Source organism: Aquila chrysaetos, chromosome 23 (assembly GCF_900496995.4).
Source record: "Aquila chrysaetos chrysaetos chromosome 23, bAquChr1.4, whole genome shotgun sequence".
NCBI classification, from domain to species: domain Eukaryota; kingdom Metazoa; phylum Chordata; class Aves; order Accipitriformes; family Accipitridae; genus Aquila; species Aquila chrysaetos.
Window position 1 is genome coordinate 9,875,410 of NC_044026.1, and position 19,012 is coordinate 9,894,421.

Sequence of the window (19,012 nt, forward strand, 5' to 3'; positions counted from 1 at the left end):
TTTGAGTTTATTTTCAAAAGGAAGTGTAGGGGCCCCTGTAACACTCTGATGCAAATATATGACTTTTGTTGCCTTACAACTTCAACCTAAGTATTTGGTTTTGTTGGCTCAGGCTTCATGTTGCTTATATAAACACAATATACTCATGGGTCTGGAAAGCAGTCTCAAATAACTGAAGACTAACCATGAATTAAGCACATGTTGCTGTACAGTTAGATGGCTGTGCTATGAAATTCTCGTTATTCAAAGCATTCAATAAGCTGTCTAGCAAGAAGCATTGGACTGCTTGTTAAATCATTTTCAGTAGAAAGCCATGTTAAATGAATTCAAACACTATCACTTTTATAGCATAATTCCATAGAGAATAATGCAATGGAGCATAATAAATAAGTTAATGTTGCGTTCAATGGACCTAAGTCTACTACAGGTGTATGAAAGGCTTTAGCAAAGAACAGATCATACTTTAAGTAACATAGAGATTCAAATACTGTTCAGATGACCTTACAAGCTTGGCTAACTTGAACACCTAATAACAGTGAGAGGTCACAAAATTGCTGCTAATTTTTAGTGTATATTGGTAGTCCGAATTTTCTGTTTTTTCTGCTTGTTTGAACATCAGAATACATGGTTTATAGGATTATTGTACAACACTATTCCATCTTCTAATGTAAGCATGTGAGACACTGCATTACATTGTTTCAAAAAAGTAGTAAAATAATTGTATTTGAATTTTGGACATGCTGCACTTCTTCCATAAAAAATTCTCAATGGAGTATACCAGATGTGATCTAAAAAATTATACACTTTGTTATGTTGCATTGCAAGTTTCTTTCAAGCTGTTGTAAAAATATAGATATATATATGATGTCCAACATTTGAATTATATTTATTCTTCATGTGCTAGAATATTTTGGATAAAAAGTCCGAATCTGAAGAAACTACTTGATCACTTAAATCCCAAGATATTATTTTCTAAATGACAAAACAAAGTATTCCTTACAGTTCAGTGTGACATAGTAATTCAGTTTTACACTTTTGTTACATACATGTTACATCAAAGGGAGCCTAGTTTATGTCCTGAAGAGTTTATGAGGAAATTTCAGGTATAACACATGATGGTCCTGGCATTAGTTGAAAGAATTAGAGAGGGATATTTCACTGGATGTTCTAGAGAAGAATGAGTATGTAAATGTCAAACACTAGAGCAGTTATCTAAAGAAAAAGATAAAGATTATTTTAGCAAGCTAAATATTTAAAGAATGTAATAATAATAATAATAATAATAAAAATAATAATATATTTTATTTTCCATTGGGTTATTACTATAAAATACAACCACCAAGAAAAATATGTTCCAGTATTTGCAAATAAAACAAAACAAATAAATGTAAAACTTTGTTAATAGGGACGTGTTAGAGAAATTAAACACAATGGTGTATTTAGTGAAATACCTCCTCTTTTGGATTAACTTTACTGCATTGAGTGATGACTGTTACAGGGGGAAGTCCTTAGCAAGAATGACTGGATGAGCTAAAATGAATCAGGCACAGATTTCTAGTCTTGATTTCTGGCTTGGGAGTTTGGAGTTTGATCGTGCCTATCTTAGCTGTATGACTCTCCCATCATATATGCACCATCAACTCTTATTAACAATGGGGCACAAGTAAAACTAGGTTACTTGCAGTATAAAATAATTTGTAGCTCTGTATTGAAAAAAACCCCATATTTACAAATGTTTACAGAACAAAATATTATTGCTATATTTCATCTGCAGGCTTTTTTTTTACCAGGGGTTAGAGATAATCTATTTAGATTTAGCAAATTTTCAGCATCTTTGAAGCAGAATATTTTCTCACAGTAAGGCTGCTGGTAAATGCTGTGAAAATCGGATTTTAGGTGGTTCTTTTGTGAACAAAGCAGAATATTTTGTAAGAAAAATTTCTGAACATCATCCACCCATTTGGCCACAGATTACACACTATTAAGTAAATTAGGCAACAATTAAAGCATGTATATTTACAAAAAGCTAAAATAAGGATTTTCCCTAAATTGTTGTAAAATTTCATTGAAACTGTGCTGACTCATAAATTCATATTTTAAATATTAGGAAAAGCACAATAAGCATAAATACATAAAATAAACAAGGATAAATCTAACTGATTTTCTGTGTAACTGAGGATTTTGTAGACTGAGGTGATATAACTTGGAGCATATTTGTTATTTAAGTATGATTGTGATAGCCATATTAGGTTTATTTAAAACATATTGTCCTTTATTCCTGCATGATCTTAAAAAAATTGACAAACAGAGGATTACTCCAAGCATGATTTTAAGCTGGCTATGAGATGCAATCAAAATGCTTGGATAAGTTTTTGTGCAATATTTAAACAAATCTAAAATGAAAACCTAATATCTCCAGTGCAGGAGTTTGAAAGTATCAAGGAAAGGAGACAATGTATTAACAGTTCATCTTTGCACGCAGAGGTTTCAAAAATGTATGCTTCAGTCAAAGTGTTTGTAGGTAACCCTTAAAAACTTATATTTGCTGTGAATTCAGTACCCTTATCATGTCCCTGGAACTGTAGTAGTAACCAATGCTGTCAGTATGTTTCTCAGGCTACAGAATTATAATTCCACTGAGCTCATGATCCAGTCATATTGTGGAACTATTCTGAGCATATCTGGTCTTGGGATAAAAAAAAGTAATTTGTGATCTATGCATGTAGACTGGAATTTTATATTTAGCCATGTGCTTCCTGGGCTAGTGTTCTTCTAACGTCACTGCAACCCCTTCCCTTCTCAATGAGCTGAGAAGGTGGGAAGAGCAAAAAAGAATAGACCAGTCTGACCATAACTTTTATTTTCCCCCAAACTTTCATCTTTGCAGCCAAAAAAATATGTGCTTATGATGGTCGAGTGAGTGCTTATTTAAATAATATACTTCTGATCAAAAGAATAAAGCACTTTAGTTCCCCATCATATGGAATGTGTCCCTAGATTTATCTTTATTTCTTTTTTGTGTATTCTGAGTGGTATCTGATAGGAATTTAATAACCGCTTTAGTGGATTTTCCTACTGAATGTAATACTCATGCAAGGCAAACGTTCTTTGATATTTTATCAGCTGCCTCAGAGAAATATCTTTCATAGAAGTAGAATGTCAATTCTAATGTGTTTTTAAAAGAAGCTTTTTGAGCTTTACATCTATTGCTAGACAAACTGTAGGTTCCCTGAGCACACAGATTGGTACAGCAAAATGTATTAATCGCAGCTTTTTGAGTGTTCTCATCATCAATCCATGCTTAATATACAAATTTGCAGAAAGACAATTAGATAACTAATTTCAGTTCCTGTGCCAAAGGATGAACTATAATAAGCTTTAAGTAAATATTAAGTGGAAAAGATTAACATTTTATGAAGCTGAGCCTTAAGCAATTAAAACTCAGTGAAAGATTGTTGAACTTATACCAGTAGTCTAATCACTTACTTACCCAAAAGTATGTCATCACTGCGACAAGATGGTAGAACAAGGATAGGGGTCAGGGTTTTTTCTGCTGCCTTGGTTTATCTCATGTCGTGAAGTGGCAGTGTGTCTGTTCTACATGGGCTGGAAATTCACGAATGCCAGTGATGGTGGCAGGGCACTCGTATAGTAGTACATCACTGTGTCACAACACAATACAGTGTTTTGAGTTTCTAAAAACACAGCTTCTTGATGCGTAAATGTTACGAAAAGAACACTGTAACATTTTATCCAGGTATGTCAGAATGGTTATAAGTGCATTTACTGAAATAATTTTTGCAGTATTTAGGAACAATTATGATAATATTATTATGCTATTTTCGTAACTGTAACCAAGAACTCCCTTGCATTTTTCTGTTTGTTTTATGACCTAAATGTTTGTTTGCTAGTGGGAGGGGGGTATATTCCTTAATCTATACAAAGGTGTTCTGTAAATACAAAACCAACCTTCTTTGGACAACTGACAGGTGAAAAAGTTACAATTCAGCAGGTGGGAAACAAAGAACTAAAAAAGAAACAATTTTTTAGTATATGTAAACAAAATTTGACAATCAGAAAAGTGAGCATTTCTGAATAGCTGCAAAGTGTGTGTCAAGTTTTCATGAACTGTAATTCAAGCGTCGCTTCTGACAGGAGATGAGAGAAGTTTAGATCCTAGCACAGGATTGCTTATACTGAATTTTGGAGATTATATAAAAGAAAGGTTTCTGGATTCACCTGTCACAGTACTGTCAGAATGGCTACCTGCTGGTTAAGGAAGAGTGAAAGCTGGCATCTCCTCAGAAGGGCCTTTATTCACTGAAAATAATGACAAACATACACACAACTTCACCATAACCTTCCAGCTGACAAATGTGACTTGTGCTTTATTCATGCATTTATATGGGAAGGTGTTCTGAAAGGGCAGTGTCCTTCCCACACCGGTTTCAGGGACCTTCTTTCTCAGGGATCTTTGTTAAAGGAAAAGCTACAGAAAGACTGAAAGAGTACCAAATAAAAAGCTGAGATATTAAAAAACAATTCTGTGAATATAACTCTTTCTTCTACAGCGTTGACATGTCTGATGTCGCTGTCTCCCAAGAAAATAATGAACTGAATGGGTCAAATTCTGCCCTCCTGTCTTCATATGGCTCCTCTTGACCTCAGTAAGAGACATGTTATCACACGGGTGCATTATCTGAGGCTGATAATTCAGTGAACGATTCCCCGTCTCTCACACCGGGCAAATGGAAAGCCCTCTGAAGTGGGTATCAGGCATGGGCAAAATACATGAGTGTGCACATGTGTGCCAGAGGTAGTTCTGCTGATGGAGCAAAATATCTTGCTGCTTTATATAGTGGTGTGTTAAGATACTTTGTGAAATACTATTAATAAAATACTGAGCCTTTTACCTGTGTATTCAGAATGGAATGGATGGAAGTTAAATGTTAAGGTTCCTGAGAGGGCATGCTTCCAGCCTGATATAAATCTAATACAGCCTCACTGACTTCATCTGAACGCTGACTTTTGGCAGTACCTGAGGTCCTGCTGCTTTCAGCTTATTTTCTCCCACATTTCTAGTTAGAATTGAAATTAAAAAATAAAATAAATGGAGATAGTTGCTTCACCAAAAGCATCGTGGCAGCTCACAGGGAGGGTAGAAGAGAGTACAGAGCAGACATATCACAGTTGCGCTTTGTGCTATATGATGCAGAGGGTGTGAACAGCCAGTCTTTTGGAAAGGGCTATAATAATTAACTCCGAGAGTCAGGCCAGTTTTCCTGTAGTGCCACAGTGCCTGCAGCGATGTATGTCAACACCAGCCAGCTTCCATGCCTGTGCACATGTCCTGTAGGTGAGATAGGCAACACTTCCATGTGATGAGACCTTGAGAAGACCAAACCAGGGTAAGAACTGCCACCGTCTCCCACTCCTAAGCTACCTGTCACTTCTCCCTTTCTCCACCACATCTCACAGACCTCTCTGCTGGCGCACTGGTACGAGTTCGGCGCACTGGTACGAGTTCACCGCACTGATCAGGTTCGGAGTGCAGATGTGCTCAGCCAGGGAGGTGTAAACCATGAGGAGGGGGTGAGAGCGGAGGGAAGAAACAGGCTTTGTCTGTGCCCAACAAATCAAATCACACCCATAGTCATAGACATTTTCTACAGCTGTATCTCTGGTACTCCACTGCAGATTAATTTAAGGGAGCAGCCTAAATAAATAACATATGCTTGATTTGAATGGTGCTTTTTTATTTGAGGTAACATTCTATTTATTTCTCGGTTTGAAGATATTTAAATCATGTTTATGCCAGTCAGTGTTAAGTATTATATGTACTGGAAGGCAGCAAAATGCTTTGGCAGTTAAGCAGAGAGGATGCGTTTTGAAGAAGGTCACATCATTCTGGCTTTAGTTTCACTAACAGGGAACTTGAGTTTTGTTGAAGTTTTGCAGAACATCAAAACTTAATCCTTGTCAGGTATAACTGCTCCCATAACTTCAGAAACAATCTTCTCTTCTCTCCAGGTTATCTATCTTGTTCAATTCAACACATGCTTCATTTCTAGTCAAACTGAATAGAAGCTGAAAAAAAAGAGGAATGTTTATTTTTGGCTAGTAATGCAGTGTTTTAATTTGAGATACAAGGAGATCTGAATTATTTGTCCTAAAATCTTGGCTAGGATGGTCTGATATAAATTGTTCGATTAGCTAATTGCAAATAATATCTTTTCTTCAACAAAAGGCTTATGTTCAAATTTAGAACATGTTTTAATAAAGCTTTTTTTCTATGTGCAACATATTTGAGGCATTTTTATTTAAGCAACTGTAAACACTGGCTTTGTTTACTTATAATTGAATCAAATTTCCCTTTAAATACAGCTTGATGCAAGTAAAATATGAATTGTGCCCAGTAAACTGTTTACACAAGCTCTATCTTTAGTACCTGGTACTATAGCACACAGCAAAAGGGAGTCCCTGCCAATGTATCTAGACCCTTAAAGTCATCAGCCTGGAGTCAGATTTGGTCTGACTTGTGTGAACAGTGAAGAGGGAACAGTGTAAGGAAGGATCTTTTCTTCCTTTGTCCCACATCTGCTGAACAAACACCGCACACAAATCTGGACTTCATACATGCTGTAGAGTGATTGCTACCTGGTCTCTGCTGGTCTGAAGTGCTCTGTTTTTAGTTCAGTTGTGTCGCAGCTTGTCCAGGTATAGATACAAGTACAACAAAGAAATAATCATAGTGAGATTATTTGATGACATTTGTTTTTACTAACCTCTGGAAATTCCAGAAGAGTCCTTGTCTTTGAACTGTGGTCCCTCGGTATCATTTCATTCACAGTGTATTGGGGGACTTTACAAATTACATTTCCATGGCAACAATGTTCACAGTTATCCTAAATTTAAATACTGTCACCAAACAAAAAAATATGCAAAGCTGAAATATTGAATGTTCAAGTTTCCTTTTTTAAAGTCCTAAGCTTTAATATTTGTTTGGAAAGCCATGTTGTCTCACAAGTATTGATCTAAAAGTGATGTCAGCACTAAACCATGAGTGGTGTGTGAGCTTTTATGCCTTAACATTTTCAGCACGTGAAAAAGTGTCATGTCTCCACTTCAGGCACGCTTCTCATGTCCTGAGAAGTGTTCCAATTTCCCTGGTGTGTGGGAAAGATGAAGCTAACAACATGATATTTTTTGTAGTTTAAATGCTGGCGTATTGCTGCATGCCAAGTCCAGGTTTACAAGCAAATTGGTGATAGTGGAGATGCTGGCTATGGTCCTCACTGTCACCCCATTCTTTCTGGAGATGGAAGGGAAGAACAAATGAGATTTTTTCAGTCCTGGTTTTGAAGGAATGAAAGCCAGGATTTGGGACTGGAGAGGAGCCATGTCATGCCTCAGTAGGTCTGCACATCCAGAGGATGGTCAATGCCTGTGCACCTTGCACTCGCCAAATGCTCGGATACAGCTGTCTTTATCAGCACTTTCTCCACGACTCAGCCCACATGTAGGCCTCAGAAAGGGAGTGTTTGTCTCTCTGATGTGTAAAGACTCAGTGGTAACATCTGAAGAATAATAAGAATAGCACTCTGGAGGCTTCACAGTATATTCGAGTGTGAAGTGCCAATTCATTTTCTGTTACCCTAGCTGTCTTAAACTTAGGCCTTTCAGCAAAGAGCTGACAAGAACAATCCATCAGTTTGTTTCCCCCCTTTATATTATAACAAGTTTGGCTTTTTTTTGTTTGTTTTGTTCAAAGTTGTTTTTTGTTTTTCAAGTACTTATCTCTTAAACTTGTAAAACAGGCAAACTAGCAGCCCCCTTCCTGTAAGTGAGGCACCACAGTACTGAGCAAGGAACTGGCATATGAACTGAAGGCATCGCTCAAGAGCCTCTGTGGGGAGGACACATTTCCTTCTTCCAGACAAGAAAAAAAGTGAGAGGTGCAAACTTACCACAGCTCTGTTATTGAAGAAAACTGAGAAGTCCAAAGTCAAGCCCAACCAGGTGTGTGATGTCCCCATGAACACATCCCAAGCCTGTTCTTTAGAGCTTCCATCAGCAGAGGCTGGAACAAGCCTGCCCAGGCAGGCTATGCCCATGGCTCACTGTCCTTACCATTAGGTTTTTGTTTTTATTAATATCTGACTGAACTTCTCTAGTGCAATTTAAAGCCATTACGCTTTGTTCTGCCCATACAGAAGATGGATTTATTCACTTTATACCTGTCTTTTTGCGAAGTTGAAAGAATTACCTAGCTTTCTTATGCCCTCCATAATCTTGTCTAAACAGCCTTTTCTAGACTGTTCTTGTTATTCCCCTGTCTCTAATTACTTTACAAATTTTTAAGTTCAAGTAAAACCGCAGTTTTTCAACCAGCTCGGAGTGGAACATCACAGGGTCAGCATCTGTGTTGCTTCCTATTGGAACTATGTCCTGTTTTCCTCAAACCATTTCCCCACTTTGTTCAGTTTTCTTTGAATTTTATGTCACCTGAAAGTTTAATTTAGGTTTATTTCTTTTCTGCTAGTAAAAATACTGAGTAACACTGGATCCAGGACAGATTCCTGTGGAACCCTACCTCCTGTTTTAGCAGCAAAACACTGATAAGCACCATTGAAAGATGCAGTGTGTACTGCCCTTGCACTCATTCTTCTGTTGGAGAACCAGCATATTAACACATTGCTGGTCTAAAACTATTTCAATTCCCGAGCTTTGCACAGGCACGTGTCTTGCCATATTGCAGTGCCTGCTATGTGATTGTACCAGCTCAAACTGCTGATCCTTTAGGGTGCTGGAACATAGGGTTTTGTAAAGGAAAGTAGATCAAAAAGAAATAGGAAAATTATTTTGCAAAGTTCTTTGAACAAAAATTCTGTACTGGGACTCAAACATTTTTTCATGACTGCTACAATAAATGAGAACATGCATGAGCTAAGACTAGTATTAATGTAGTTATAATTCAGTTGCTCTCAAAATCATTAGATATTTTAAGCTGTTGAGCCATTTTTCCAGTCCATTAACTTTATTTAGATATAATTATATTTTTTAACATGTTAGTCTGAATAATGCCTTGATTGTGGTTTTACATATGCTACAGTGCAGTAGACATACTTCACAATGATGTATCTTTGTTTGGGGTTTCTTGTATGGCTCAAGATATCTGATGATGAGTTGTTGTGGTTCTTTGGGGGGGGCACAGGGAGATGCTTTGAGTTGGTGGTAGTTTTTTTGTTTTGTTTCCTATTTGCATTTTTCTCTGGAGTTTTTACATTCTTTGTCACGGCTGTGATTGCTTCTCAGATTGTTGCTCCTTTTCCTTTCATGACTCCTGTAATTACACCCCAGCTCTTGTGTCACAGTTGGCATCCTGTTTGCCAAAGTTGATGGTATTTCATGGAACATTCCAGAATTAGGAGAATCCCTATTTTACTAAGTTTGTGGAATTTAAAGCTTCATTTACTACTTGGCTTCTGGTGGCCTGACAAGTATTAAACAAGAAGTAAGAAATTGACCAAGTATTTCTTCCTGCACAGAGGTAACCCTCAAAATTCCAACCAGGAGCACCCTTGTTTGATGGATGGAGATTGATTTGTGACTTTGAAATATGTGTCACATTTTAAGGAAAAGCAACACATTTTGCTTGTTAGGAGGATGTTAGGAAATCTCTGCCTGTGGACGGGAGTCTCTGAGAAAGGTTAAGGTGCTACGTTTGGAGAGTTTCAGGGAGATGAAGATTCAGGGACAGTTTCATTAATTCCCTTTTGCTTCATGAACGCTTTTGATTAGGACAGAGAGGAGCGTTCCCAGTCCTTATTGATACTATGCTCTGTTACATAGGCATCTCCGCATTAGTTAACAAGGCATCTCAAATCAAGCAAAGAGTCTGCCTTAGATCCAGTGACGTGCTTCTGAGTTTAATATAAGGCAGCTTATCCCTGCAGTGGAGTCCAGAGCACATCCAGGCAGTCTGGTCCCCCATGCCAGTGGTGGGGGTAGTTCAGTACAGGCTGATGGGATCCCCACAGGCTGGTACTCAGAGCTGGAAGCTGCTAGACTAAGTAAGGATAGAGATGTTTAAAGACTTTTTCTTCTGAGTCCTTAGGCATCTCAGGCAGGACTTCAGAAAACTGTCTGCTACTGTTGCCCTGGAGTCTCTTTTGAATTAGGTCTAAAGAACTTAATATAGGGTTTGTACAAGTGGTACAGAATAAAAATATTTTCATCTCTAGCATGTAACAGCTTTTGCCCTAGAGATGAGAGAACTGGGTTCAGCTCCTTCTTCAGCTTCATGGGCTTGAAATCCTCCTACACCATACAATGCTGACAGTGGAAAAATACAAAAACATATGTGGGAACAAAGACCAAGACGGTCCTAACCACAGGCCATGCTTTTGATTGATCCAGTGAATCTTGTGTTATATTTGGCCTGTCCTTACTAGAGGGCATGGAGGTCCTAGTTCATCTAACTTTGTCTACAACATGGGGCAATCCTGCAGTTAGTGGATCGCGTGAATTTGGATCCCCAGAGACTGAGGGAGGAATTTTCTCATAATTTTTCTTATCTTCTAGGCTAATATTAAGTGAATATCACCTTCCTCTAGTCTCACCTAAATGCCACGTGAATCTGACAGTTTCAGCTGGTATCGTTTAGGTGTGATCTGAAAATGTCCACCAAAATGAACTGAAAGGGAAGGTGTTCCCCCACAGAGGTTTTGAGCTCCTATCAGGTTTAGGTGTTCTTAGTCCAAGCCACCTTTTGGTCACAGGCAGCCTCCTAATGTGGATTAAAGTCAAGCAGAGAAGCTCCTCATGAATTCAGGCACTTCTCGCATTACACAGGGATAAGAGAAGGCTTCGGTGGGTTAGGAGGGGAACTCATGCACTTCCATTCCTCTTAGCACTTTGGTGGTTTTTGCTATTTACAACTAAAGTGAAACAAATCATTTAAATTACAAGGATTGTATGAAGAGATGAAACTCACTGATGAAAAGTGGGTAAGCTACAGTATTTAATTAATGGGTTTAATTACTGCATCTAATCATTGTGTTTAATTAATTACTGTGTCTAATTAAGATAACATTAGCTATGAATAAGCTATATTGATCTGGATGGAAAACCATCCCTTCGCTACCAGTCTCCCAGGGAGAATCTGCCATTACACATTTAACTGCCATATTCTTTGGCTATTGTGCTCTTCCTCCCACATGAAGCAAGGAGGCATGCTTGGAGGGTGAGCTGGAGTTTCAGCTGCACTTATATAAGGTTTGTGCTGCTTTACATCTTTGTCCCTCTGTTTTGTTTGTGGATTGTAACTTCACTCTGCTGTGACAATTTCACTGCTGGACTTCACAGGTAGCCACATAACTCTTCCAGGAGTAGGGAGTCTGGATTAAGTACCCAAGAGCAAGGTGTTGTACACAAGAAAGGTACTGTACAAACTTCAGTCACTTCAGTGACGCATAGTATTTTGCGTTTCTTTCTGATCTTTCTAATTTCCTATATTGTGCTGCTGTGCCTGTAAATACAAGAAATATTTTCTGAAGGGTCTTTTTCTTTTTCATATCAGCATTGGAAATAGTATGTGTGTGTTGCAGAACACCCAAATGATATTTGTATAGACTACAATAGAGGGTTTGTGTTGCACGACCTGGGCTTGACATGGGAATGTGTAGGGAGTATCCAAGGACATAGTTTGCTGGGATGGAGCTGGAAGACTGTAATGTGGCAGGAGACAACCCTGGCCTACATTTATCCATATCGTCTGCTAGGAGTGGTCCCTGGGGTGAATCAAATGCAGAAGAGTCCTGGATGTTCGTCTTAGAGGACATTAGTGGATTTACTTCAAAGGAGAGTTTCAAAGTAAATACATGCAATATGGACAAACAGGGGTCCAGGCAGTGGGAGCTAACCAGAGAGCTTAGTTAACTGCCAGCAGATGTGTCCTGAGATTGTCTGAGGCTACTGCTAATGCTAGTGGTTTGTTACTAGATGCTGGCTCAGTTCCTCATTTCCTCAGTCATAGCTCCCCCAGCAGATGCTCTGCAAACAGTCCAGCTGTGTGACAATGAAGATAGTGGCTTGTTATGAACGTGAGGATTTGGGTACTCTGTTCAGGGAACTTTGATTTCTTCGGACTTATTTCTTTTGTTTGTCTCCCAGAGCATTTCTTTTGATGGAGTGCTGGATCCATCCTAATAATTTGTGTTTTTTCTTGAGAATATATAGTTTGTTCTCAGGGATGGCTGTTGTGTTTGCATTATGAGAACCACCTATCCAAATGAAGTACCTACTGTGGGCATAAACTGAACAACCATTATAGCACCTCTGCTAGGTAAAATATACAAATATATGTGCAATTTTAATATTGTCATCATCTATGGGAGTACACCACCTTTACAGCTACAACACTCACCTCCCCTTTCAAATCCTCAGGAAGACGATGAGAGTTATGATACTTACCTGTATATGGAGCTTGGGCAAAGACACAAATATACACTGAATAAGCTGTATTTGGACTCATTTTTCTGTAAGACTGAATTATGCATCCTTCAGCTAATAGGCTTCAGAAGGCAAGGGTATTATTTTCTCCTTTTATTGCTGAAAAACAAAGATTATGTCCAGTGGCAAGAGGTCATTAGTTTTCAGAGGAAATTATGTTTCTTCTGGTATTTCACAAAGGCTTAAAGACTGCCATATTTTGTCAGAAGGTACTCAGGTGAAGAACAGCTGACTGAAGGAAGTTGACAGCTGTTATTTGGTGAAATTCTTCAGTGTTTCTGCAGTAGATTCTCTTATTCCGTTATTTGTTGTAAAGTCTAGGATACAGCTGAGCAAATATTATCAAGAAATAGAATGTGCAATCTGAATTTCTCTCAAAAGTTCCCAGGTGAATCGCATGCTTTGAATAGAACAGGTATAAAGAATGTTGAAAAGACTATGGTTCATTACTCCTGGCTTGTCTTTGAACAAAGCAAAAAAAGAAAAAAAAAATTTTGCAATGATTTAGTCTAATAACTGGAACTAAAAAAATTGGTCTGTCACTTATTTCTATAATGACTTGCAGTTTTCACTTACAGCCCTGCAAGTATAAAGTCACTGTTTCAGTGCATAATATTTTTATAGTGTTTTATTTCTTTTTTTAAATATCTAAAGGATTTCTTATACTGAATTCTTAGGGAAATAAATGAACAGTTCCTGTGGTATTATACCTCTCAGCTTTTCTTGGCTGATTTGCATCCCAAACAAATGCAAAATTTTTCCTGAAAGCAATTTGCAGGAACACCGTGCACAAAACATTCATTAAGAGTCATAGTAATGACAGGAACCAAATTGGAACAAGAGCATGGCCATTACTATGCATGTCCAAACTTGATGGGCAATGAGAATAAACACAAACACAAATACAATTTCAGTGAATGTCTTTACTTGCGGAGAAATAGCTAAAGCGTAGAAATCACATTTCATTCCCTTGCATTCACAGCTGATAGAGAACAGTCACTGTGTCTCAGCCTTTATAGTCAACTGTGCTTTAAGGTGAATCACTACTGATATTGATTGCAACATAAGGTCGGAGATATAGCTAAGGCTATTTCCCTTTTAAAAGTGGACAGGAAGGATAAGAAATAGCTTTAGCAACACAATCATTTGCTGGCTGTCGGAGGTGAGGGAGGCAGAGGGCAGGCAAAGAACATAACCATCCAGTCAGTACCAACACAGAGATATCGAACACTTACAGCTGTATATTTGGGGCTTGTGTCTTGCATTCCTGTGCTTCTTCTCAAATTAACTTTGAATTTCGAGCAGAAGGCTTAGTACTGCACCACTGCCATGCAGAGGCATAGATATCTAAGGATCTGGTCAATCAGCTTTCAGGAGGGTGAGGCAGAAATTTTGTTGATGCAGAATTATGTATGTATTCCTTGAAAATTTCCTTTTATGTTATTTGCATGCTTTTTCCTCTAGGCACTTGCATCAAGTTTTCCTCACTGGGGAAAGCTGCAATGCCCCCAGGATTTTGGTTGCTCAGTCATCCAGGCAACTTGCTCAACAGCACATCGGAGTCCTCTCTATGCCCATGGGTTTTCTTTCTCTGAAAACCTGAGTGCAAGTGGGGCTGGTGGGTGCCCAGATCTTGGCCTAATATGAAGATGTCACACAGTGGGAGCACAAATATAGACCTGGGGACCTGAAAGCATCCCAGGATCAAGCATATAAATAATGTCACGGGGGTGAGGAACTCAGCTGTTACCCCATGGAGTTGCTCACAGACAAGACACCAAAAAGCCTCCAGGTGTGGGGGGATAGTCCCTTTTCCCACAGGACCTTGTGAGAGAACCATTGCTCCTTACTGTCAGAAGACACAGGCCACCTCAACACCAACCTGCTCCTTGCAGCGCTGTGCCTTCCCACTGGCAGGGTCCAACCTCTTTTAGACAGGTAGCGACTGCTGGAAATCGTCTCCAAATGCTGGTTTGAGAATCCCCCACCAGGATCTTTATGTGATCTCATAGATGAACAACTATATATTTTTTATTTGAAAAACAGAATAAATTAGTACAGTTATAATTTCTGTTGTGTGCTGTTAGCAGATAAGACTGATAGGTTTTGTTGTTTAGATTTCTCACCCTCCCCCAGATTCAGCCACTTTGACTCAGCTAAGAATTACAGTTTAATTTATTTTAAGTAGAGATGTTCTGCTTTCAATTATTTTCTGTTACCTCCCAAAGGACTGTTCTATCTGGGTATTTATTTTTCAGCTGGAGATTACTGTTACCATCCTTGGATCATTTATTAGCTGATGACGGTTCTTGCTGACTTGGTGGAGAGATTGCTGAGGAAAACTAATATACTAGCCTTCCTACTATATTAAGGACTTCAGGTTGTTTCTAACAGAAGGGAAAGAGGTTTTTACCCTTCACGTTTTAGCAGAGATCAAAACTGAATCATTTGTTTCCTCCTGGAATTGAAAGCAACACCTCTTAAAGAATGTTTAAGTGGAAAAAACCTGCTGTACTGTGTTTCCTATTCTTGCTCTAAAAACCAGCACACTAAATCCAGTGTTCATTTCCATATCAGTTACCTAAGGAATGTTATCTGAATATATCTGACTGACATTTTGCCTGTCACATTTCATTATTGGAGATACTGCTTAGATTTTGTAAAGCCAGTCTAACAACTCAGTGATCATTTAATTGTTGGGTCAGCCTGGTGAATATATGTTGCTTATTTGTTAAAGTATGTAGTGAAGGAAGTCTAATAAAGTACTTGAGCCGCTTTGAGCTGAAAATAAATCAAGAAGATAATTCCCATCATTTTAGCAAGCTTATGTTTATTTTTTTTTCTGGACCTTAAGTACTTTATGATTACAGCAGAGTAATATGTATACCAAAAATGTTGCTTCCAGGAATGGTAGCCATTAGTCTGTTGATCAGCATGTCATATATGTGTTTTGGGATATCCCCTTATCTTTTGGCAGCCCTATTTGTATTCTTCTTAAATGACATTTCAGCTGAAAGCTTTAGGGCAAGCTGTGCCTCACAGATGCAAAGGAACAGACCACTTTTCATTCAGTCCCACCCTCTTCCATTTTTCCCCTCTGTACAAGTGTGTGAATGTGCATGCTTTATTCAAAAAAAGAAAAAAAAAACAAACCCAAAAACAACCAAACAACAAACTACCAAGAAAAAGACCATTGGTTTTTAAGAAACCATTTTTTTTTCATGCTTTTGACCATACTTTCTCTGTGTTTCTTCTACTAACTTTTATGTAATTAGACCTATGGGCTCTGTTTGACGGAGTCTTGTGTTTTGTCCTTTTCATTGCCAGAATTTCAGTGTCGGGAGGACTCTCACCACTGGCTAGCACAGATTTTGCAATACAGCGCTGACAGCCTGACTGGTCTCAGATTCAGAGTCACAAGAGTAGCTGCCTAACAGATATTGAGTGTTGTAAATGGGCTGTCAAAGGAATTCCTCATTTCCTCTATCCCCCAGCACTGTGCAAGCATAAATAATAATTGTAAAGCTTTCTCTGTAGGGCTTTCTTTGGTTAGAGGTCCTCGGCAATCACACAGTCTGACATTCACAGAGTGCAGGAGTGGAATTTCTAGATTAGAGTAATTTTTTAATATTAAAGCCATTTGTGAATACAAATATAAAAGCATATGAGCATACATATGTCTACTTTGGGGTTACCATCTGCCCATAGCATATACATGCTAGCTGGCATTTTGGGAAAAGCTGAATAATTGGGTTTTTTTGAATTAAAGTAACATCTATCACTATGTACATACCCCAGCTCAGCAAGCATCCAATGGCAAATTCTGAAGATAGTGAATGCATGTAGACTCTGTTGCCTTCATAACTCATTAATCTTTTAGGTGTAATTTAATGACAGGCAATTGCTTGATTGCTGTTTCTCTCTATAGAATCCCTCAAGGATGTTAATCTACAGTGTGATAATAAGCAAATATTTTTTTATGTCTGGTACTAGTGTTCCACAGGGTAATACCACAAGAGGTGATTTCCAAGTAAGATATTCCTGCTGAATAACCAAAGTAGCCAGAATAGTAGAATTCACTAAATAGCTACATTAAACAGGTTTTTTGGTTTTTGTTTTTTTTCTGAGCTAGAGCTAAGAGCTGTTGCACTTGCTTTCAAAGAGCAAATATTGTTAGTGTTTGTATTTGTGATACAGAATAGCTGCAAATGACTGCACTGGAAGCAGAGAACACTTACTACTAGATTAGATAAAGCATTAGAAAGCACTGATACACTACCAGCATAGGCTAGACCATATAATGGTACTGCTCAATCTTCCTCCACAAGGAATCACAATGAACCAGGAGAGTTACAGGATCTCATGACATTGTATTGGGTCTGGCTGGGATGGAGTTAATTTTCCCCATAGCAGCCCTCCTAGTGCTGTGCTCTGTATTGGCAGCTGGAAAGGTTTTGATAACCCACCGGTGTTTTGGGCACTGCTGAGCTCAGGGCTGTCTCTCCAACATTCCCCCCTCACCAGTAGGCTGGGGGTGGGCAAGATCTTGGGAGGGGACATGGCCAGGACAGCTGACCCAAACTGACCAAAGGGGTATTCCATACCATACGATGTCTGTTCAGCAACAAAAGCTCAGAGAAAGCGGCGGGGAGGGGTGGCGGGGTGGGCGGGACATTCGTTATTACAACGTTTGTCTTCCAGAGCAACTGCTACACATACTGAAGCCCTACTTCCCGGGATGTGGCTGGACATCGCCTGATGATGGGAAGTAGAGAATAAATCTTTTGTTTTCCTTTGCTTCTGCACACAGCCTTTGCTTTTTCTTTATTAAACTGCCTTTATCTTGACCCATGAGGTTTTCTCCATCTCATTTTCTCCTCTCCCATCCTGCTGAGGAAGGGAGTGATAGAGTGGCTTGGTGGGCACCTTGCGTCCAGCTAAGCTCAGCCCACCACAGTCCTTAAATAAGCATGTCTTCTGTAAGTCACTCTTCCAGCATGACTAACTCATTGCCAAAACTGACTGAATGCCAGGTTTATGCCAGGTTTCTTTTAGCTGGAATAGAAAAATATGTATCTAAAACCCTAAAGTAGCTAGCAGAGAAATCGTATTGCTTTCTCTGAAGTCCTGTGATGAATTAGGGAAAATAATAATTAAGAAGCAAGTGTTTTAAATAGCAATCTATCACTCCCTGTAAGAAATGTACAGTACTTGGGTTGCTAGTTGTATTTCAGCAGCTGCCCATGCTGTTTAAGCGCAGCCTGTTCTGACAGCTATGATAACAAATTGTTCCAATGAGCCATGGAGCTAATAAAACCCCACTTCCAACACACTTTGTCCTTTGTCCCCAACACCTACAATAACTTCAGCTTGCGCCCCAAATCCTAGGGCACACTCACAAGGGGAGACAAAGTCTTACTTTGTCTGGGTGCACAGGGCTCAGCCAGACATGGACCTGTAGCTGCTACTGGCTCATGAAACCTGTGAAAATTTCATGTTTGAGCTTCCTTCTTGCTTTTTTACCTGTGATTGAAACTGTCCTGTGGGTCCATAAATCAGTGGGGAAGGAGATCACAGAATAGCTGATTTCCTTGGAAATCAGACTAACGTTAGCCCTATAAAGTTCTCACCTATTTTATGTCTCAGTAATGCCATATTCCTCATTCATAGTTTTAAAGGAAAAAGACTGAGTTCTCAAATACGTTTTCTCCTGCATTTGTATATCCTTACAACACAGATGTAAACCCCATCTTTCTGCTTAATCTGGTTCCAGCTTAATCAAAGATCTGACCTTATATAGGTTGTTTATCCACAAATTCAGAGACTTCATCAAGGTGCTTAAGTATGTGCTTGTATTAAGCAGCTGAGTAGCCCTGCTGACTCCAGTTGTACATACTTAAGGACCTTGATGAGGAAGTTTCTGAATATGTGAATAAAGATCTGGTGCTTTCCCAAAGTGAATGAAGGGATGAGTTGAGAAATACAAAGAATAAAAACAAAGAAAAAAAAAAAAAAGAGCTGGGTGTACTGAAAAGAAGAATTTTGCAGTGAGGGTAGCTGGGAATATTTAGCTGCTTGTTAGCTCATTAGCTGAACTCAGATGGACTCTGAGGGCTTTGGCAAAAATGTGGTGGCAAGTTAAAATCAGATGGCTGAAACTGCTAGTGTCCCTCATCAGCCACCCTGTGCCTTCGATGCCCTGAGTTAAGGCAATCTGATCCACCTGTGAATCAGGTACAGCACCAATTAACTTTTTATCCAAGTATATTAAGATGAATCAAAATCAGGGACAGAAGCAGTAATAGGAACATCAGAATGATTCAAAACTGGGAGTGAGCTTTATTTTCTATTTTATAATAGATGATTGCCACTCATAGTCTAGGATAGATTGTACTTTGACTGCTAAACATATAATCCTATTGCCTTTTGATTAAGTGCCTTGCAAACCTCACTGTCTTCAGTGGGGCTTCATTTTTGAAACTAATGGCAACATTAATCT

The 19,012-nt window shown here is 38.8% G+C and overlaps 1 protein-coding gene across 3 annotated transcripts in view; it reads left to right on the forward strand.

The window, feature by feature from the left end:
- GABRG3 (gamma-aminobutyric acid type A receptor subunit gamma3) overlaps nucleotides 1-19,012 on the forward strand; it is a 339,148-nt gene that overhangs the window by 215,799 nt on the left and 104,337 nt on the right. The gene's annotated exons all lie outside the window — the stretch shown is intronic.